This window comes from Leptosomus discolor, chromosome 6 (genome assembly GCF_034619465.1).
Source record: "Leptosomus discolor isolate bLepDis1 chromosome 6, bLepDis1.hap2, whole genome shotgun sequence".
NCBI classification, from domain to species: Eukaryota; Metazoa; Chordata; class Aves; order Leptosomiformes; family Leptosomidae; genus Leptosomus; species Leptosomus discolor.
The window spans coordinates 14,935,436-14,955,111 of record NC_141396.1 but is presented as its reverse complement, the minus strand read 5'-3'; the positions used below and the strand labels follow the sequence as shown (position 1 = coordinate 14,955,111).

The window sequence follows — 19,676 nt, the reverse complement described above, 5'->3', positions numbered from 1 at the left end:
AGTTGTACTCGGAGAGGACTGTACTAGGCCAAGCAACCTGTGCATGACCTGGGACTTTACTGTTTGTGGAGTCAAGATGTCTTTTTCACCCTATGTAGAACACAGATTGAATATACTGACTTATGATTTGATGTGGTGTATTACTTATAAAGTACAAATTGTAGTTTGCATATGTTGAAGGTCTGAGCCAGTGAGATGCTGATGTGTGACTGTAGGTCGCAGATGCTGTGAGTTGCATGGTGCTTAATGTCACAGAGGTGCAGATGGGGAGTGTCCCTTCTGGAAGGGGTCCACTGAAATACTTCCCTGTGCTTCTGCAGGAGGAGGAGGTGAGTTTATCTGTGACTACAGGTGTTATCCCCTTTTGAATTTTCTTCTTCTTTTTAGGGTGCTGAGAGCACCGGATCTACTTTAAAAGCTGAGTAATGCCCTGTTGGTAGTGCCACCTCAAATCTCCTTCAGCTGCACCAAGGCTAAAGTTTGGCCGTTGCTGCCCTAGGGAGCCAGGTGCAGGATTGTGTTGAACTGCGTGTTTTCCATGCTGTCTCAACTGCCTTTAACAGATGGAAGTCCTAGTGCTTGTTCCGTTTCACCTGCAAGCTGAGGTACATAAACTAAGCGTATATAAGCACATCTCGGGTCCATTTTTGCGCGCTGGTGGTTGCAGTATTCCAGCTGCGAGCAGTGGTCAGGTAGTGGGATTATCTGTATGGAAGCTGTGAAAGTCTTCAACCCTATACATGCTAATAAAAATAGCATACCTGCTTTGAAGACTGTGAAAGATGCTCTGCCTCGTACAGCTTATATATTAGTCAAGGAGCTGGTAGAAGAAGGGAATAGGAAGCAGAAAAGGAGGAAAAGAAAAAGGAGGAGGATGTGGAAGCAATCATACAGCTAGATTGCTTGTGGAATAGTTGCATACATGACTTGTGGATATCCTCTCCAGTCAGTGCACCAGAAATAATCCTAAAATAATAAGTCTTGAGTGGTACAATACATGAAAGTGGGGGAGAAGAGCTTTGTCGGCCTATGTTTTCTTTAGAGCACTTAGATACGGATGCATCTTTTACTCATTTTCTTTTCATAGTTTGTCTATATAAAACTCTCACAGTTTATTTTAGATCTTAAATGTAGACTCTGTCTGTCAAGAGGCTGGTATTATCTCACTGCCTACTAGAGATTGACAGCTACCCACTCAAAAATGGCTGGTGATGTAGGATCTTGAAAATGAGCACGTAACAAAACTTTGTCTGCTTTGGTGTTGCCTTAGAGCCTGATTTCCTCAGAGCTGGTGAGCTTGTAGAGGTAGAGCTGCAGTGGGGCAGTGCTGGACTTGGAAGATCTCCGCATGAAGGGTTCCTGTGTTTCTAGCTGAAACCCTGACAGCAGTTGTCTCTTGTCCCCTCCAGATTGTTGCTGCCCTTGCTGCCTCTTGTGACTGCTACCTGCTTCCATCTACCATGCAGATATTTGCCATGCCCTGCTTGCTTCTGCTGTCAGGCAGAGCTTGTTGTTCAGTGTCCATGCCTCCTCACTTGTAAAAACTGTCCTGCAGACCTGGTGGTCTAAGGCTGGGAGGTGCTGCAGGAAATGTGTCCTCTAAATAATTCAGGAGGTGGAGCTGTACTGCCTAGCCGCACTGAACAAACATTCCCGAGAACACGCTGTACTCTGCAGGAGGGTCTGATTTTTCAGGTTAAAATAAGTCCAGGCTGCCTAGGATCTTCAAAGACCTTTCTCTTAACTAAGACTTTTTTGGGGTGGTAGAAGGAGGAGAATGAAGATAATTAGCTCATCACCGTCCTGAGTCCAAGTTGTTTAACCATCTCCATGACTATTCATTGCAGTTTCACTTGTAATCAGAGCACAAAACTGTAAGTGGAGCTGAAGCATTTATCAGTAGATTATGGGCAGATTATGTAATAAAATCAGGATAAACGTCACAGGAGGAAGAAATCTAGCCATGTTCCGTTGTGACTGAAGATGTATAGCCTTAACTGCACACCTTAGCTGGGCGTTCCCTTCTCACTTTGAGGGAGAAGGAAGGAAGTGAGAAAATAATAAATTAATATACTTTAAAATGAGCTTGGTCCAATTTGTAACGAAAAACTTTGAACGTTAATAAATTTTCTATTGTAGTTTGTCTCTACAGGGCAGAGTAAAGGTTATTTGACCGCTTTAACTATCTGTCTGTTCCCATGCCTGCTGCTTAATTATCACATAGTTTTCTCAACTGTTGTTTTCCTTAAAAACAAGGGATTTAAGTGAATGTTAACTATGTGACAAGTCTGTGGAATTTGTCTTTTCTAATAAGGTGGTTTTGAGCCAAAAATCTGACAGAAGCATGCCCTTCTTAAAGACCGATTTCATCCCAAATTAAAGAGTTTGCTTGAAGTAGTGTGACTTGAGGGATGATTCATCATATGTGACAAAGAGGACGGATCCTTGCTTTAAGGAAGAACTTGGTGTGACTGTCACTGTGGCTAACACCCCTGTAACACAGCATTTCTGTCCAAGGCTGTGCTCTAGCTGTGACCACAGCTGTGATTGCACCAATATGGAGTTATAATGCTTCATCCAAGAGTTTGGCTGCATTTGGGCCCTTTCAGAGCATTGCTTCAGGTGCTTGGTGAACTGAATGTAAAGTTTCAATTATTCTCTTGTAAGAGAGGCTCATCTCCTCATCTGTAAATTTCAGATAACTTTTTTGATTAAGGTAAAGGTAATTAGTTGCAACTGCACTTCTGTGTCTCCTGAACAGGAGGAGAGGTGCTTGTATAACCATAGGATATATTTTGTCTGCCATGATATCTTTGTCTGTGACACTTGGTTTTTGGCTTGCTAATTTCCACAGTTTTGGCAGGAGGCAGCAGAGATCAAAGTACGTCCTGTGCTTGCTCAGAACAGGAGCCTCTAAATAACTGTGCAGATTGGATTAAGCACTGCTCGTACCATGATGATTATACCACAGTGAACTCTGTTTTCTCATCTGTATAGCATGCTTTCCTGCTGATTACATTTTTTTTTGTTTGTGATTTACCCTCACAATTACACACAATGCTGTAAGAATTTCTCCTTGCATCTCTGCAGCTGTACGGCAGATGGAAAGCCTGGTCTGAAAGTGATGCATCCTGGGGAGGAGTGTGGCCGTTTTCTTCAGGACTGTCAAAGCAACTCTGTAACTGGGACCTGTCATTGCCTTTCTGAGAATTTGCCCACCACCCTCCAAATATTAATTAACAAAAATATAACACTACCTTAAGAATAAATTTGGGCAGCTTTTCTGGAGTTGTGCTGTGGTGCAGGGGAACTTGGAAAGTTTCATCCACCAGAGTTGTTTCAATATGGTGGGGGATTTTTCCATCCTTGCAGCAGCAGGGTTGGGCCACGTCAGCCTTGTCTAGCTAGTGGCGGCATCCACCACTGACTGTCCCCGAGCAGTGGTTCCGCTGGGTGCAGTGGTACTGGGCATCAGAGGTTCTGCCCAAAGTGGCGATAGCACCATCGGCCCTTCTAGTGAGGCAGAGGGATGGATGCACTCGGTGTTTGGCCACATTTCAATGGCAGTTACTCAACCCTGGCTAAAACACCCATTGACCCCTCACTTTGATTCCTAGAAGTGCTGTTCCCCTAAGCATCTTCAGCAGTCGCTTTTCTGCTGGCAAAAGTGGGAACTGTGCACTCATATAGCTCTGTCAGCCTGTATTAACCCAGTGTTATGTTGAAGTTCACCTTTGTCTTTCTTTCTGTGGTATTGGAAGGGCATTAATGTAGGTAACTGTTTGTGTATCTTTGTAACCTGAAAATATGTGGACATCCTCCGAGGTAGTGGGCAGTATATTTAGTAAATGCAAACCGCCCACCTTTTTTTTTTTTTTTTTTTTTTTTTTCTCCCTTTTTTTTTCCCTTTAAGTCATATTGGGAGGACTGGCAGGATTGAACAGACATTAGCTTGTGGCAAAAAGCTAGTGATGGGCTAATGATCTTCTGGCCTACTTCTCCACCCAGTGATGTCTGTGCTGTGCCCTTTGGTCATGGCTGTGCCTATACAGACATCTCCTTGTCAGGCATGTCCTGCAGTTTTAGTTACACCAAGCTACAGGTGGCCTTTTGTCTGTCTCCTGACAACGTGCATATTTGGTACTTCGGGATGTTCGTCTAATCTGAGCTGCCCGGTTTTACAGGGTAAGAATTTGCCCTTTCTAGTTAACTGCATAGAAATCTTCTCAGCTTATTAATGCATTTAACCAGTGACTTTATGGCTGTACATGCTCCTGTCTTGCTTTTGTTTCAGCGGGTTCATGAATCCAAGATGACCTGGCAAGCTGCTTCTGCCAGGGTTGTGCTGTTGTTTTTGCAACATGAGGGAAAGGACTCGGCATGTCAGAGACACCTTGAAAGCAGTCTCTGAGGCAGGGCTGGTGACAATTTTGGAAGGGCCATTAGTAATGGCAGGGCGGAGATGCTCGCTGCACGTTGCAGGACAACCTGATTGCGCCAGGTTTTGGTCTGTGCTTCCGCGTTGGAAGAAAGCGAGCACCGAGTGTGGGACGGTACTCCTGGATGACTTCACAGAGAGATGCTGCTGGGGAAGTCGGGTCCCTCCTTCCCCCTGCTGTCTTGTGTGATGAGAAAACCCACATCTGTGAAGACAGGTTTTGAGATGCCAACATCCACCTGGGTGCTGTGACAGAGTAGCTCTGACAGTCAGTTGCATGTGCGGCTGAGCCTGTGAACAGTGCACGTAACACGCCTGAAATAACAGCTGGCTGGAGAGAACAGGCTTGCCAAGCAGGACTCGCACACTCATACCTTGCCTGTGACAAGAAATGTGTTGGTGTGGCAGTCACAAATGATGCTTTTTCGTGATTTCACAGATACTGTTTGACTGCAAAGGAAGGCTCAAAGTGCTGCAGAGACCTGCCATTTATCTGCTTGGACAAGGAGGAACTTGATTCTCCTCTGATGATGTGATTATCAGTAGGATCACTGCCCCCAGCATTATTTTTTTGATGACCGCTATAGTCTCTGCAATGGCTTGTGAAACTGTAACGGAGCGCTTTGCATGAGGGAGCTTGCTGTGTGCAAAGTGAGGTGATGCTGGCAGACTCATGCAGCCGATATAACCATTTAATGCCAGTGTGACCAGTGCTCCCTGGCATGCTGTGACCTGAACAACACCTGCAGGTAGAAAGGAGAGACTTTATTTTGTGTGGAAGCAGCTTGTGGTGGTGCTGGTTTGCAGGTCTCCTCCACTGAGCCAGTATCCATCCACTCAGCATCACCCGAGGTTGGTCCAACCTGGCAAGAGAAAAAAAGGACGTGAGAGCTGGGTTGTGTAGGAGATTTAGATGCAGTTTCCTGACTTTTCCTTCTTCCCAAACACTTTCACACCAGTGTATTGTAAAGCAAATCCAACCACTGACAATATGCTGGCAGCTTGCTAGCAAGTGGCCATTTGAGCATGGAAGAAATCCCCAGTGCATTGGGGGACAGAGCTTTTGCCATTTAAAATGCTGCTGGCCTTTTGCTGATAATGGGTTGCAGAGGTGTAGGTGGGTATGGCGAGCAGCTACCAGTACTGAAAAGCTGTAGGGTGCTGGGTTTAGGGAGGGAGAACAGAGACCTTTCCTTCTTGCATGGCAGTTCAAGACCTCAGATTCTTGAGTGCAGTCCTTAAGACTAGCAGAGGAAAGAGTTCACCTCAAGAAAGGGAAGATCTGCTAGCAGTAAAGAAAATGATTCTCCCTTCTTCATTCCTCTTTAATCTTCTGCATGACTATGAGGTGGAAGTTTGTTACTTTTAGTGGTGATGTGTTTTTATTTCATGTCTGGTTCTGGTGTACACAAGGCAGTGAAAGAAATTTCAGAGGCAACTCAAGAGCAGAGGTCCACAGGGTCTAGGTTTGGAATATTTTTTTTTTTGAGATCTAAGAGGGATCACGATCAAAGCAAAAACTAACCATATCTTGTCTCTACTTGAGGCTGAGGCATACTCAAGATACTGATTTGCCAAAAGTCCTGGAGTGAGACAGAGAGTGACTTTAGCAGGAAAATGGATTGTGTTAATGCAAAGAAGATACTTCATGGGAGGGGAGCTTTATGCAGTTATCAGCGGCTGTCTCCCCATTAATTAATTTTGAAGCCACTGGCCAGCTTGAACCAAATTTGATAGGAAGAGACCTCAAAGATGCGTAAGATTTCAACAGAATTCCTGAAAACAGATAGGCACAGAGACACCTTAAAAACAAACAAACAAAAAACAACAAACGAAAAACACACACAAAAAAAGCCAAACAGGGAAGTATCACTGGGTGAGAAGCTACAGTTGCAAGCTTATTAAGCACTGGGAAATTTGTGAGTCCATGATTGACTGAGTTGATATATGCCCTAGCTTCTGGAAAAGCTTCAGTTGGAGCTCACAGTTTGCTAGCCTGCAAAGTCAATCAGCCTTGTGGAACAAATTGATGGGAGGTCAGCTTTACGGAGCTCCAGTGGTTACAGAACTACTTTTTTTTTTTCTTTTTTGTCTTCTGCTGGCTGAACAGCAAATCGAAGGGGAAAAGGCTGATAAGCTGTAGAAACAGTTATGAAGAGTGTGTTTTGCCCAGAATCTCACCAGCCAGCTTGAGCATTCCCTGTGTAAACGGTGTCGAGCGTTGCCTGTTGGAAGCAGGGAGGAAACTTGAACGTTAATGGCATGCAAGCAGATAGTGCAGAGGCTTTTTAGTGAGCAGAACTGATTCACTCTCTTCTCTCATGTCCTAGCACGCAGATATGACCAGCAGGTCAAGTACTGTTGTCCGTAAGAGACTTTTTTTTTTTTTTTTTTTTTTTACTTAGTATGGAACTAGAGTTCATAATCAAGACAGCCTGGGATAATGCTGTCAGTCAAACAATGGTGTAATTGTGGCAGCCACACCAGAAGCCCGATATGGAAAGAGTGCAAGATATGCAGAAATACTTGCCCTTGCCAAGCTCTGTATTCCTGACTCTTTGTAATAAGCTTTTTATAAGTTAATACTGTATCAGTAGTTGCATGGTTTTTTAAAACCTCTTTCTCTATGTGGGATCCTCTTTAAATCCCAGGTGGTGAATGATGGCCAACAGGGAAGCCACAGGAGTTGCATGTCTTCTGCCTCCAGCAGAAGATCAGGCCGTTTTCGTTGCATAAAATATCCCTTGTGGCAGCCATCCCGCTGGTTGCGGGCAGAAAATCGGTCCCACGGAGCTAGCAACCTGCTGCAAAAGCACCTTTTAAAGCTCTCTGGCTGAGCTAAACAAGAATTGGGAGTGACTGGTGTGAAATGAAAGGGTTAAACAGTGGTTGGGGTCAGTCTGAGCCAGGAGGTAGGGGAAGGGCTGGAGGAGGTGGTGGACATTGTACAGGGGTGTTGCAAAGACTGTACAAAACCTTTTAAGGAGGCAAGGTATCTTCGAGGCCAAGATACTGGGCTGACTTAATTTCATCCTGTATATCTACTGTAATTGTATTGGGAGGATTACCCAAAGTGCACCACCCCACCCCCCCATCTTGCGGGAGGAAAGACTCTTCTTCAGGTACAATCTGAAAGACTTATTCTGTGCTTGGAAAGCATTTAATGCAGCTACCTGAATGTGTGTGAAGGTCATGACTCATGTCTGGGTCTCTTGTGTGATGAATTCCTCCTGTGCTTACTGGTTGTCTCATTTGTTCCTTTGCAGACGGCTTTTAAAACAGTGAATACTGAAGGGGAGGAGGAATAGGGTTGCGTGTGTATTGTATTGTCTTCAAATTACCTTGTCGTTTTGACTTCTGTCTTTTCAGAAGAAACAAACTTCACAAACAGCTCGCATTTGACTCTCCAGTGTCCTGTGATCTGAAGCTTAGATAAAACAGGCTTGCAGACATCTGTCATTGCCGATTGTTTCCATTTACTGACACTTAGCACTTGGACTCTGACAAAGCCTGTCTTAAATTGCAGTGTCAAAAGTAAGAGCTCTTAATTTATTTTCCTCTCCTTTTCCTAGCTGTATTGTTTTCTCGTTGTCTCATTGTTTTGCTCCTTTTTCCTCCCCATCTTGTTAGGAAATTTTTGCATCTCACATACTTGATTATTAAATATCGCTCTCATGTTTGTGGCTCATTGTTTTACTGAGTTTCTTGTTTTTTTTTTTCTCTGTCCTTGTATGTACCTCACAGAGTATGTGATCATACAAAAACCACCAGAGTGGTTAGGCTGTGGAAACAAGAGTCAGGAGTTTTCTTCTCAGACCCATTTTGTGCTCTTAGGCCTGTCCCTTGACTGCAAAGTCTGAGGATCATCCTGGCATTAAAAGATGAATTCAGGAAGTCCGGAGTGATTTTGCTCTTCATAGTATTGTTTTCCTTTCTGAAAGCTGTAGTCTGCTTTCTCTAGATGGACTAGCTGAAGCAGCAGTCCTTCATTTTCAGCATGCTATGTATTTATTGAGAAGCATTATGCCAAGAAAACTTTAGATTAAGGGACCAGACAAATCTGTTGTTGTCTTGTTTCACCTTTGCTGGCATGTAACTTCAGGCTGATATGAAGTGTAAGTGCTTGCTAAATTCCTCTTGTGGACTAAGCCCAGGCAAATCTTTTTTTTACAACCTTTAACAGAGCAGAAAAACTTTGGGGAAGAGAAAGAGTGGCACTGATGGTTTCTTGTCTATGTCATATTATCTAGCAGTGTGTCACCGAAACTCTTCTTGCCGTGATCCTACTCTAAACGATTTTTAGAAGCATGACCAAAGGATTAAATATATTCAGTGTGTTTAATAAAACAGGACTAAATTTGTGTATGTAAGCAGTGAACGTTCTGGCTTTGGCTTGAGAATGTAGAGATCTGCAGGGGAGGAAAACAGCACTGGGCAAGGTGTTCATGGTGGCTTGGCTGGATGGTGTGCCACCTGCATCTTGATCTTCTGGAACCAAGCAAATGGAAGGTGTATTGGTGTCCATGAAACTGTGTGCCTTGCATGAGCGTAATCTGAAGGCTGGGTGAGCTGCTGTTCATGTAGCCATTAGCACACTGTTAATACAGAAAAAGTTAATTTTGCAAATCTGGAAACCTTGAGTTCTAGTGTCATTTTACAATCTGGGACAGATTCTTCAATGAATGACTCTAGATTTTGTCTATTTGTGTCCTTGCTATGAGAGCTTTCTTTATCACTAGCTCTTCTCTTGCACAGGCACTGCCTGCCAACAGTTCTTCTGAATCACAGAATGGTAGGGCTTGGAAGGGACCTCTCGAGATCATCTAGTCCTACCCCCCTGCCAAAGCAGGTTCCCCTACAGCAGGTTACACAGGACTGCATCCAGGTGGGTTTTGAATATCTCCAGAGGAGGAGACTCCACAGCCTCCCTGGGCAGCCTGTTCCAGTGCTCTGTCACCCTCAGAGTAAAGAAATTTTTCCTCACGTTGAGGCAGAACTTCCTGTGCTTCAGTTTGTGCCCGTTGCCCCTTGTCCTGTCACTGGGCACCACTGAAAAGAGCCTGGCCCCATCCTCTTGACACCCACCCTTTAGATATTTATAAGTGTTGATAAGGTCCCCTCTCAGTCTTCTCCAGGCTAAAGAGCCCCAGCTCTCTCAGCCTTTCCTTGTAGGAGAGATGCTCCAGTCCCCTCATCATCTTTGTAGCCCTAAGTTAACCCATCCTTCAGGACAGGGTGAAAGGTAAAACTTGTTTATGCTTTTAACTAGTGTCTTTAATTAAGCAATAGGCTTTAAAAATACTGCTCTTATCAGGTTCAACCCATTAACTTGTTCATTTACAAGTCTTAACACTGCTTCTGTGTTTGTTGGCTTTTTTCCTGTCCTGACAGCAGGCATCTTGCATATTCTACAGTGATGAGGGCTCTTCAGGGTGAAGTGTCTTGATAGTGTACGTAACCTGAAGGATTAGTGCAAAAGTTAACGATGGAAAATAACAGTTTTCAAAGGAAATTTCTTGGGTTTAGTTGTTGTTGGTTTTTTTTTTTTGAGGGTGAATTTATAAGTATTATAAAAAATAATTATTTTTAAAAGCCACAGTGTGCTCCGGAGTCCTTTCTTTGACACACAAGTACTTTATGCAAGAACTCTTCAGTGCTGATCCTGGCTTACCACATGACATTAAGAAAGTAATTTCACATTTCTCATCTAAAATGGGGACATTAAAATGATGAATGTACTATGATCTGTGTCTTTTCTTTGTATCAAAATACTATGAGATTGTGTGGTACCAGGTGTATAAATACTGTGCAATTTCCCTCTTCAGCTGGAGGTCTGGATGAGAGTCTTCAGGTCTAAATTATTAATTGTTAACCAAGAAACTCCTGGTTCTCTTCTGCAAGGTTTCGGTCCAAAGGTTTTCAATGCCCTCAGGTACTATGGTCAAACTTTACCTAATTGTTGAGATACAGTTTTATTGTTGTTGGCTTCTTCTTTACTTGAGTGGGGACTGTTCTTCTATGAAAAGCTTTACTGTAAATAATCAATATGTGAAGACACACGAGGACCAAGCTTTTGTGCACCTCACAAATTGCATGTGCTGTGTTTACTGCATAGAAAACAAATAGTCCAAGCGAAAGCTTTTCCTTCTTAGCAACTCTCAGTTAATTGGTTCTATAGTGGAGTCAAGAAGTTGGGTTTCTTGTGTCATATTCCACCTTGGAGGCAACAGCACAGAGAGATACAGACTTGGGACTAAACCATCAGGTTCAGTGAGCAGAGCTGTGAGATATGAGCAAGCTTGCTGAAATGCAAACACAGAATCTGAAAAGGGAGTACAGAACCCAAACTGGCAGTGCATACTGTTTTGATAGCTGCATTTTGGCTTGAAAAATCCTCAGATGCTTAGAACAGGGTAGTCTCTTTTCTAGACCTTTGAACTGCATACCAAAATCTTTGGATGGCCATGAACCACGAGAGCCTGCTGTGCATGCCTTGGAGAGTGGAGGGGAGAGGGAGCCTGCAGCGGGTTGCCAGCGGGTCCTGTCCATTGTGGGACAGCGTTGGGCTGGGCAGGCAGAGTGAGTGGCGTCCAAGTGCCCCCGAGATGTGGACGTCAGCATGCAAGCCTGCCTTGCTTTCTTTGGCAGCGGGGAATTCGACTGCCCAGCAACCCAGCTGCTCGGAAGGCTCAGACATCTGGTTTAAGTTCTTTACAGGATGGGATACTTTTTATAATATCCAACCTTTCTGCAAAGAGTAAGATGATCTGATATGTCTTAAGGAGGACATTTTATATTTGCACACTAAACAAACATCCTCCATTTCCAAACAAGCACGTGTCCTGCATCTCTTGCTGTTTTACATTGCACCTTTCATTTAGATGATGAAATGAACCCTCTAGATTGACTTCCTAGATGTTTAGTGCTAACCAGCCTCCGTCCCCAAGTGCTTGGGCTTTCCATACAGCAGAAGCCTTTCAGATAATCCTCACGTCCTTCTGCAAAGAGGGAGCAGGGTACTTCTGCACAGGTGGTGGGTGTTCATCCTTGCATTTGTTGCTCTCATTAAAGTGAAAGCTTGTTCAGTTTGTGTCAATAACACCTTTGATCCTCTTACTTAAACGAGATAGTGGGTGTCCTGCAGGAAAGACCTCTTTAAAGTGCCTTGCAAGGTTATGCTGCTGCATGATGGTTAATAAAAGTTCATAAAACCATATTGGATTGGAAACTATGAATAGTTTCCCAAGTACAGTTATCCATATTGTAGTCTGCAGTAAACATGATTTATTCTCAGCTGATTGCCCTCATGTGGACTTGTGCCTGTGTAAGTAGCAGCTGAAATCAGTGGTCTGAACACTAATCTGCAAGTCACAGACAGTCGGTTATTATTTAGTGAGAATGCTCCACAAGTCTCTTGCTGCAGCATTTTCATTCAAAAGGTCACTTCCGTGAGTTCGTGCGCAGCTGAATTTAATGTTCTTTCTCAGCAAGGCAGGCCACACTGGAGAGTACATAATTATAATAAATACAACTTTGTTCTCAGCTGAAAAATCCATCTGAAATAAATTTTCCCAGCCCTTCCAAGAAATGCTTTTAGTAAGATAAATAAAAGCAATTCTTGCAGATTTCACATTCATTCAGCAGGAATGTTGGTGGGTGTAGGGTGCCTCCACTTAAGTCACTCATCACAGTGCCTTCTGGGCTCTATCAACTTGTATATTCAATAGCTGGCTAAGGGTAGCATTTGCAAATTGGGTTTCTCACAAACCAATTAAAACCGAGTTCATTATTTCTTACTTGGTTTGAATCCTGGTTATTACTTTGAGTAAAATTGTTCTTAACAGCAAGTACAGAGAGTTCAACTCAACTTGGAGCAAACTTTAAACAATGCTTTGATAGGTGCATCTGCTTTTAGGGATGTGCATGTATTTATACAAGCTTTTGTAGCTTTTTTTTTTTTTCCTAGTTGGCACTTCTGTGTAGTCAAAGTAGATTTGTTTTCTTCTGTCTTCTGTTTCGCAACACTGGAAATACTGAAAAAGTCTCTGCTTAAATACAGAAGGAAAGCTAAGAGTTGTGTCGTCCTTGTCCCCCCCAAAACTTCTAAGTTAAACAAAAAAATCCCCTCTTTGCTTTCATCTTTTAAGAGACTGAGCAGAGTGTGAAATGCTCTAACTTCCCTTTCTTTAAATTTTTTGTTCCAAGTATAGCAAAGGTACTGCTGCTGGTGGAAGCTGAATCTTTGCATAGTTTCTCTGGGTCTGTGAGCAGGTCTGGTTACCTTGGAGGTTTCAGAGGGGCTCTACAGGGTGATTGATCCTCGAGGGTCTTTGTGCTTTCCCTGCAGAGTAAGCAGTTTCCAGTCTTCTCCACTCAAAACTGCCACAACCTTTGGTTTGGGAACTACCTGGTAACGTTGTACAGTTGGTTGTTGCTGCAAGGTCAGTCTTCTGCAAGGCTCTGCTGAAATCTGAGGCTGCATAGGAGAAGAGACTCGCATGGCAGTGTCAATGATCGATGAAAGATAACACAGCCATTCTGCTCTTGACATGAATTTGGACAGCCCTGTGCTGTACTGCTTGGCATGAAGGACTGCATGTAAGCTGTGGCACCTAGTATCTATCTTGTCCTGTTTCCTTTTCATTTTGGTAAGAGGGAGGCATGGAAGCCTTCAAAAGGAACGAAGAGCCTGATGTCTGGGCAGCAGAAAGTAGAGGGAGGTCACTGAAATCTGACTACTGAGACTTCATTAAATGGAAGTGATAGTCCTGGGCCTGGGGAGGAGGGGTGGAAACTCACTCCTGCTTCCATTCACGGTCTGTGTGCTAGGTTAGATAGTCATCTCTCAATGACTTGGTATCTCTCCAAGCCCCAGTGGGTTTCCATTGACACCGGAGAATGATCAAAGGGAGAATATGCTCTCTGTCATCGAACTGTGGGCTTGTACCTTATGGTCACGTTCAGTATCAATCAGGAGCAGATTTCATCAGCGCTTAGATCATGAGTCTGCCTTTTTTTCTCAAGGTATTCTTTTCTCTCCTTGCTTGTCTCCTTTGTTCCTGCCATTGCCTTCCTTTTCCTGATGTAAGTCTTCATTTTCTTTATTTTATCTGTTGAAGTGATCAGGAGTTGGATACTTGGTACTTGCTAGTGAAGCCTCTTCAGCAGTGAGGCGGTCAGGGAAACTCCCTTAAGCTAATTGTTGTTTCAGGATCTCTCTAGGCATCCTGACCCTACATGCAGACATGGTTTATTTTTGAAAGATTGTCTTGAGTTAGAAAATCATTTCTTGTCCTAAAATGAAAACACATATTCATCAAAACCTGAATTTCACGTGGGTTGTGCAAACATGTAATTTGGGTTAGGTCTGGTCACTGGAAAATGTGATCCTGTTGTCCAGGAAGTTACAGTGCAAGAAACGTGGGGAACTTTAGAAAGTCACATTTCCATGTCTCCTTGGAGAATTGCCTCAGAAATCCTGACTTCTGCATTTCTGCCATGTGCTTTATATGGCGCTAGCGAAGATGGTCACTTGAGCAGTTGCAACATGTTTGTATACATGTGTTTGCATGACATTATGAACTGTGGAAAGAATAGTGCCATGCTTCCCAGAGACTCTCCCTCTGCCCCTGCATGTGGCACGTGAGCCATCACTGATTATCTACTTCAACCTCTGCCATATTTCCTATGGTCAAATCACAGAAACCTTTTGCTAGGGGCCTGTGCACTTGAATTTCTAGGGGTGATGGCTGGGGTGCTCTCCGGCACCTCTGCCCCCATCCAGGGTTAGTGTGTAAGGTTTTAGGCTGACCTGGATACCCAGTTCCTATCCCCATCCGCTAAAGGTTTCCTGTGCACAGTATTCGTTTTACCCTCCTCTTTATCAACTATGACAACAGTTGTTATTTAAATGTTGCTCAATATTTTCAACATGATCTTGGGATGACTGCTAATTCATTCAACCCCTTGTTTTGTTTTAGATTTTCTAATCCCATTTTCTGTGACTAAGTTCAGTTGCATGGTTTCCACAGTGAGGATTAGGGTTTACTGCTATAGGTACGTCATTCTGCCTTTGAAGCTGCTTGCTCATGCTTTCCTTGGCAAGCTCTGGCAGACATGCTTAGCAACAACAAGAGATCGTATCTTTTTGAAGCTGCAAAAGGGTTAATTAGAAGCATGTTGATGAAACCAGGTTGCTTACCCTTACAAGCTTTTACTGTGAACTTTTTGGATGCTTTTGGAAGATTTATCACCTGCCTTTGTAATTTATATTACATTTTTCTTTCCTTTCTTGAAGCTCTTCTAATGCTATGTATGATATTGTTAAAATTAACTACGATAAGCAACTTCTCTTGGCAAGCCCTGAATTGCACACCTCTTGGATGCAAACTGGAGACTGTCTTCATGTGGATGGCATAAGATTTTTGGCTGTTACGTTTGGGGTGGTGGAATGAGCGTAGGGCATCTGAAGTACATCTGTAGCTTCAAAATAAATCCAACAAAAGGACTCACATCCCCCAGGCAGGCAGATAGCTGTTTGTACAGATGCTTTTTCTTTAGAGCCTTTTTGGTAGGAATGGTGACAGTTGTGTTTGAATATACTTATGTGTGCAGGGAGAAGGGCTGATGGCTATTCAAAGGAGTATTTTTTTTGTTGTTTTCATCAGGAAGATTAAAGATACTGCTATTGATCAGGAGATTTCTGAGGGTGGAGACTCTCCAATGAAATGGAGCACCTGCGCAGATGCAATACTTCTTTAAAAATGTTAAACAGGATCTACCCTCTGATGGGGATTGTTAAATGTGCTTTTGTCTCTGTCTGCCTCGCTGGCAGATGTACCATTGTGAAATTTTTACAACCAAATTAAATATTAGGGGGTGTTTCACTTAAAGAGGAAACTTGATAGCTTGGACTAGATGATCTCCAGAGACCCCTTCCAACCCCTACCATTCTGTGATTTTGTGATGCCTGTTTGAAACCAGGTGAGAAACATGTGCTTGCCTCATCGGGATTTGCACCTTCCTCCGCAGGCATAGCACCAGGATATTGATGCAAGGTTCATGGATTGCGAAAAGCCTGAATAGTTCTGGTGGGATAGATGTTACAATGCCAGGCTGTGCATATTTGGTATGATGCAGTTGAACAGACCGTGAAAATCTTGGGGTTTTAATACATTTACTCGAAATGGAATTATTTGTGCATTTCGATACAGAATGTGTCTTGATTTTTAGATTTCTAAAGCCATGAGGGAGACTCATTAGACATGCTGTGGTTACCCCAGTCTAGTAGCGAACGCTGAGCTGTACAAGTACTGACTTTTTGGTATGAAGTTCTGTGTTGTGTACTTGTAATATAAGGGTCTTCCAGAAACTCATAGGAATCTGGTGACTGTTCTTTGCATTTTCTTGCTTGTTAAAATTGCACAAATCTAGAAAATTTTATTTCTGAAGATTTCATTTAGCTAACATTTTTTCTTCCCAGGAAGTATCATCTCCTGGGATTTAAGTATTTGCTGATGCAAATCTCTGTGATAACAGAAAGTTAAAGAACTATCGAGTGTCACATCGTTAGGTCACCAGTTCAAATCTAGTCCAAAGTGGTAAAGGGCATTTTTATACTCCTAATACCTTTCATCAGGGATTTATGTTTAGTTGCTTAAGCTAAAAACAGAGTATTTGCTATTCAGAATTATGGATTCAAGTGGAGAATAGAGGCTAGAATCAGGTTTTTCTATAGCAGAAAATCCCGTTTGACTTGTGTTAGTATCTGTATATGCTTGTCAGCATGAATGGTGCTTTAGAAGGAGTAAAGGTAGCGTCTTCCCAGAGGAGCGTGTGGTTTGCTGCATAAGTTGTAATGCAGAAGGGCGACCTCACCTAGCAGAGAAGTGTATGCGTTAGTCCCATCTGGTATTTTTGGTGTGCTTTTCTATGACTTTTAAGTTGCAAGAGCCATTGAAGAAAGTATAGGAGGACACAGACTTTGAAGGGAAATAGATTTTTAAATTGGAAATGCAATGTGAGAGTGTTTTGAATGGCAACTGAAACACTTTTGGATGAAGTACTTCTCAAATTCTTCCGGGCAGCTGTTATTCTAAAGAATGATGGTTGGTTGACTGGTTGGGTTTTTTTCTTCTTTGTTCTAGCATTCATGTCAGGATCTCCGTATAAAGCTTCACTTCTAAATCTGACCTCTAATCTCAGATTTTTGGTCAAGAAGTGTGGACTTGAGTTTAGAGTAAAACCTAGTACTTAGGATAACTCATTGGGCTGTAGGGAGCTTGGAATGGTGCAGTTCAGCCGCACGGGCTTTCACAGCTTCACGGTGCCTCCTTGTCGATTTGTGATTCTGGAGTTGGGAAATCCTTGCAATCTCTTTGAGATACGTTGGGATATGGAAAGCCTTGCAGTCAGGGGCTGACCTCTTGCGCGATGGGATCTGCCTGCAACTGCCTCTTACTTCCAACCTTTTCCTGAATGTTTCCTGAGTGCTCTCTGGCTTGTTTCAGGGACTAGCTTGGCAGCGTATCAGGAATCAATACCTGGAGTCTTTCAGGAAAGAAGCTGAAGATGCTGAGGTATCAATACCGGTGTCCTGGTTGTTAGAATGTCTTAGCAGAGATGTCAAGATGTGAAGAAAAGAGATGTGAAAACTGGTACAAGTGTTCTCTTCCTTTGTGCTCTTGAGTTGAGAAATTAGGATCTGAGTTGGCTTCCCTACCCCGAAGGCTGTTGCATCTTGTGTCGTGGGAGATTGCTGGTGATTTTTGTCAGTATTTCAGTATTTGGAGGCACAAAAAGTGGGTTGTGAAGTGTGGAGACAGGAAAAAGACATATTTAATGACATTAAAAAAAAAAAAAAAACAGCCATAGGACTTGAGTTATCGCTGTGGCACTTTGTGATGGACTTTCCAGTCCTTTGAGTCTTAAAAATATGTCTTCATATGTGTATGCTCTGTAAAGAGTCTTCAACCTTGTGGAGGTCTGAGTTCTTGGCACTTTAGGAGAAATCATGAGATTATTAATTTTCATTCCTGATGCTGCTTATTGCTACCATTTTGCTGGTTATCTCGGGGACTGTTTGCAATATATTTATGACTTCCTACTTAAGATATTCTGTTACAATCAAGTATGTTGGAAGCATTGAGTGCATATATCTCCTCTCTTTTGATGCTGATTTGCTTTCTAAAGGCAGTATTGAAGTTCTGGCTTAGCAAAGGAATACCAACCACTAAACAATTTCTGCCTGTATTTTAAGTCTCTGATTGCTTTTTGGCTTGTAACTGTGATTTCAGCCAGAAATGGTGCATGGCTAAGAATCTTTCTAAATTATCACACATCTTTTTGCTGGAGACTAAAAGAGGAAAGTTACTGAAGTGATAAGGAGACCTTTTTTTTTTTTTTTAAAGCTGAGTCATGACAATATTGGCAAGTTGCAAGGGAAAATTTAAATGTGGTGTTTACTTGCTATACTTAATGATGAAATCCTCCTTTACAGAAAATTATTAGAGTGAATTATGCTTTCAGTCTCCTTGGTACTGTGGAAGAGTAAAAGAAAATCTAGTTATCTTGAATTTTTTTTTTTTTAAATATATACTTGGTCTAGGGTGGGGGTAAATAAAAGGAAGGTGCTGCTTTTTTACTGATAATTCTCTGAAGATTGGCCCTAAAAAACCAGTCGTCATCAACAATTGCTAGTTTTCACAAATGGGATGACTTTGTATTGGTCTTCCCTGATTACAAGCAAATAACTAAAGCATGGAATGTCCATTTCTGAAACTTGTGATCTTTAACTTAGATATGAATTCTGGTTGTTTTCAGCACATACACAAACATTACTACACCGAACTAGCCTGAAAAAACATGTCAAATCTTTTGCATAGTGTAAAGTCATAGATGTTATCTATAAACATTAATGACTCTGACTCCACTTCTGATATGGTAAATTCTATTCCTATTCTGCTGATGGAAAATAAAAGAATAGAAAACAGTGACTTTGCCAAACATAAAGTCCAGTACAGTTTGAGAATGAACCACAAGTTATTTCGAGTCCGGGTTCTGTGTTACATAAAGGCCACAATTTGTCTTGCAAAACCCCTGGCTAATATTAAAAAATGTGTTATCTGCCTTGTTTGAAAATAGATGAAATAGATTGCAGAAGAACATATTTGTCAACAGGAAGTAACCATAAACTTAGGAGGCATGCAGGCATCGAGCAAGGCTGAACAAGACTGCAAAGAATAAAGACAGAACCTCCTGCCCCTTGCTTTTTCAGGCTCTAAGTAGGACCAGAGAACACTGTCTTTCATGAGGGCTGAGCAGGCTTTTCAAACCCCTTTGGTGTGTGTGCAGTGTCTTAATATAAATCTTGGTGCTAGGCTTTCATGACACTGACTGTGGGCTGTGTGGAGTGAAGCTGCAGGTTGTCACCAGCCCACAGCCACGGCTCTTCTGCCACCAGTGTCAAAGGAGTGTTTAGATATTAGTAAGACTTGATGTAGGTCAAATCGAACATGAGAATTTCAAGGTGTCCCTGTGTGGGTTTTTGTCATGCTGCCAGATGTGGTTTACTGAACTGTTGCATGCAATGAAGGACCTTTTGTGATTGCATTGATCAAGATAGTACCATGGGCGTGTTCCTCATCCAAGGGGAAAAGTGAGGTCAGTAGGAATGAATGTTGTACTGCAGCTCAGACTGGAAAAGAGATACTTCGGTGTCCTGGGATGAATATGTCTCTGACTTCTGCTTTGGGGCATTCAGTCTAACATGGCAGTCTTAATGTTATGTGGCAGGGGACTTTCTTGTTTTCCCTGTTGGGCTGCCCTTCTTGTTCAGGTGAAGGCCAGTTCTGTACTTTGTCCTCCGATTTTTCCTCTGGCAGCGCATCCTTTCTGTTGTCCCAGGACGTGTGCTTCAGCCTTGCCCACCGTCTCCTTTTGGCTCACAATTACTGTGTTGCTCCTTGTAGAGGCAGCCAGGCATCCCACTCTTCAAAAAGCTGGAGGCCGGGTTTCAGGTGACCTCCACAAGTTGTTTGGATGTGATGTATAGCATGGGAGCCCTTTGGATGTTGGGCTTTCAGGTACTTGGATGCTGTGGTGGGAGTGAAGGCAACCAGGAAAGCATCAGACAGGAAAATCCTCCTGTCTGCTGCATCTGCCAGTAGCCATGGAGGAATAAAACTGAGGTGTTCTCTTAACTCTTCTCTTCAACTTTTCGGGTTAGGTCTGCTTGTTT

General features: G+C 42.8%; 1 protein-coding gene across 1 annotated transcript in view; it reads left to right on the top strand.

Moving 5' to 3' along the window:
• The window catches only part of WBP1L (WW domain binding protein 1 like), a 60,598-nt gene that overhangs the window by 1,076 nt on the left and 39,846 nt on the right, over positions 1-19,676 (top strand). The gene's annotated exons all lie outside the window — the stretch shown is intronic.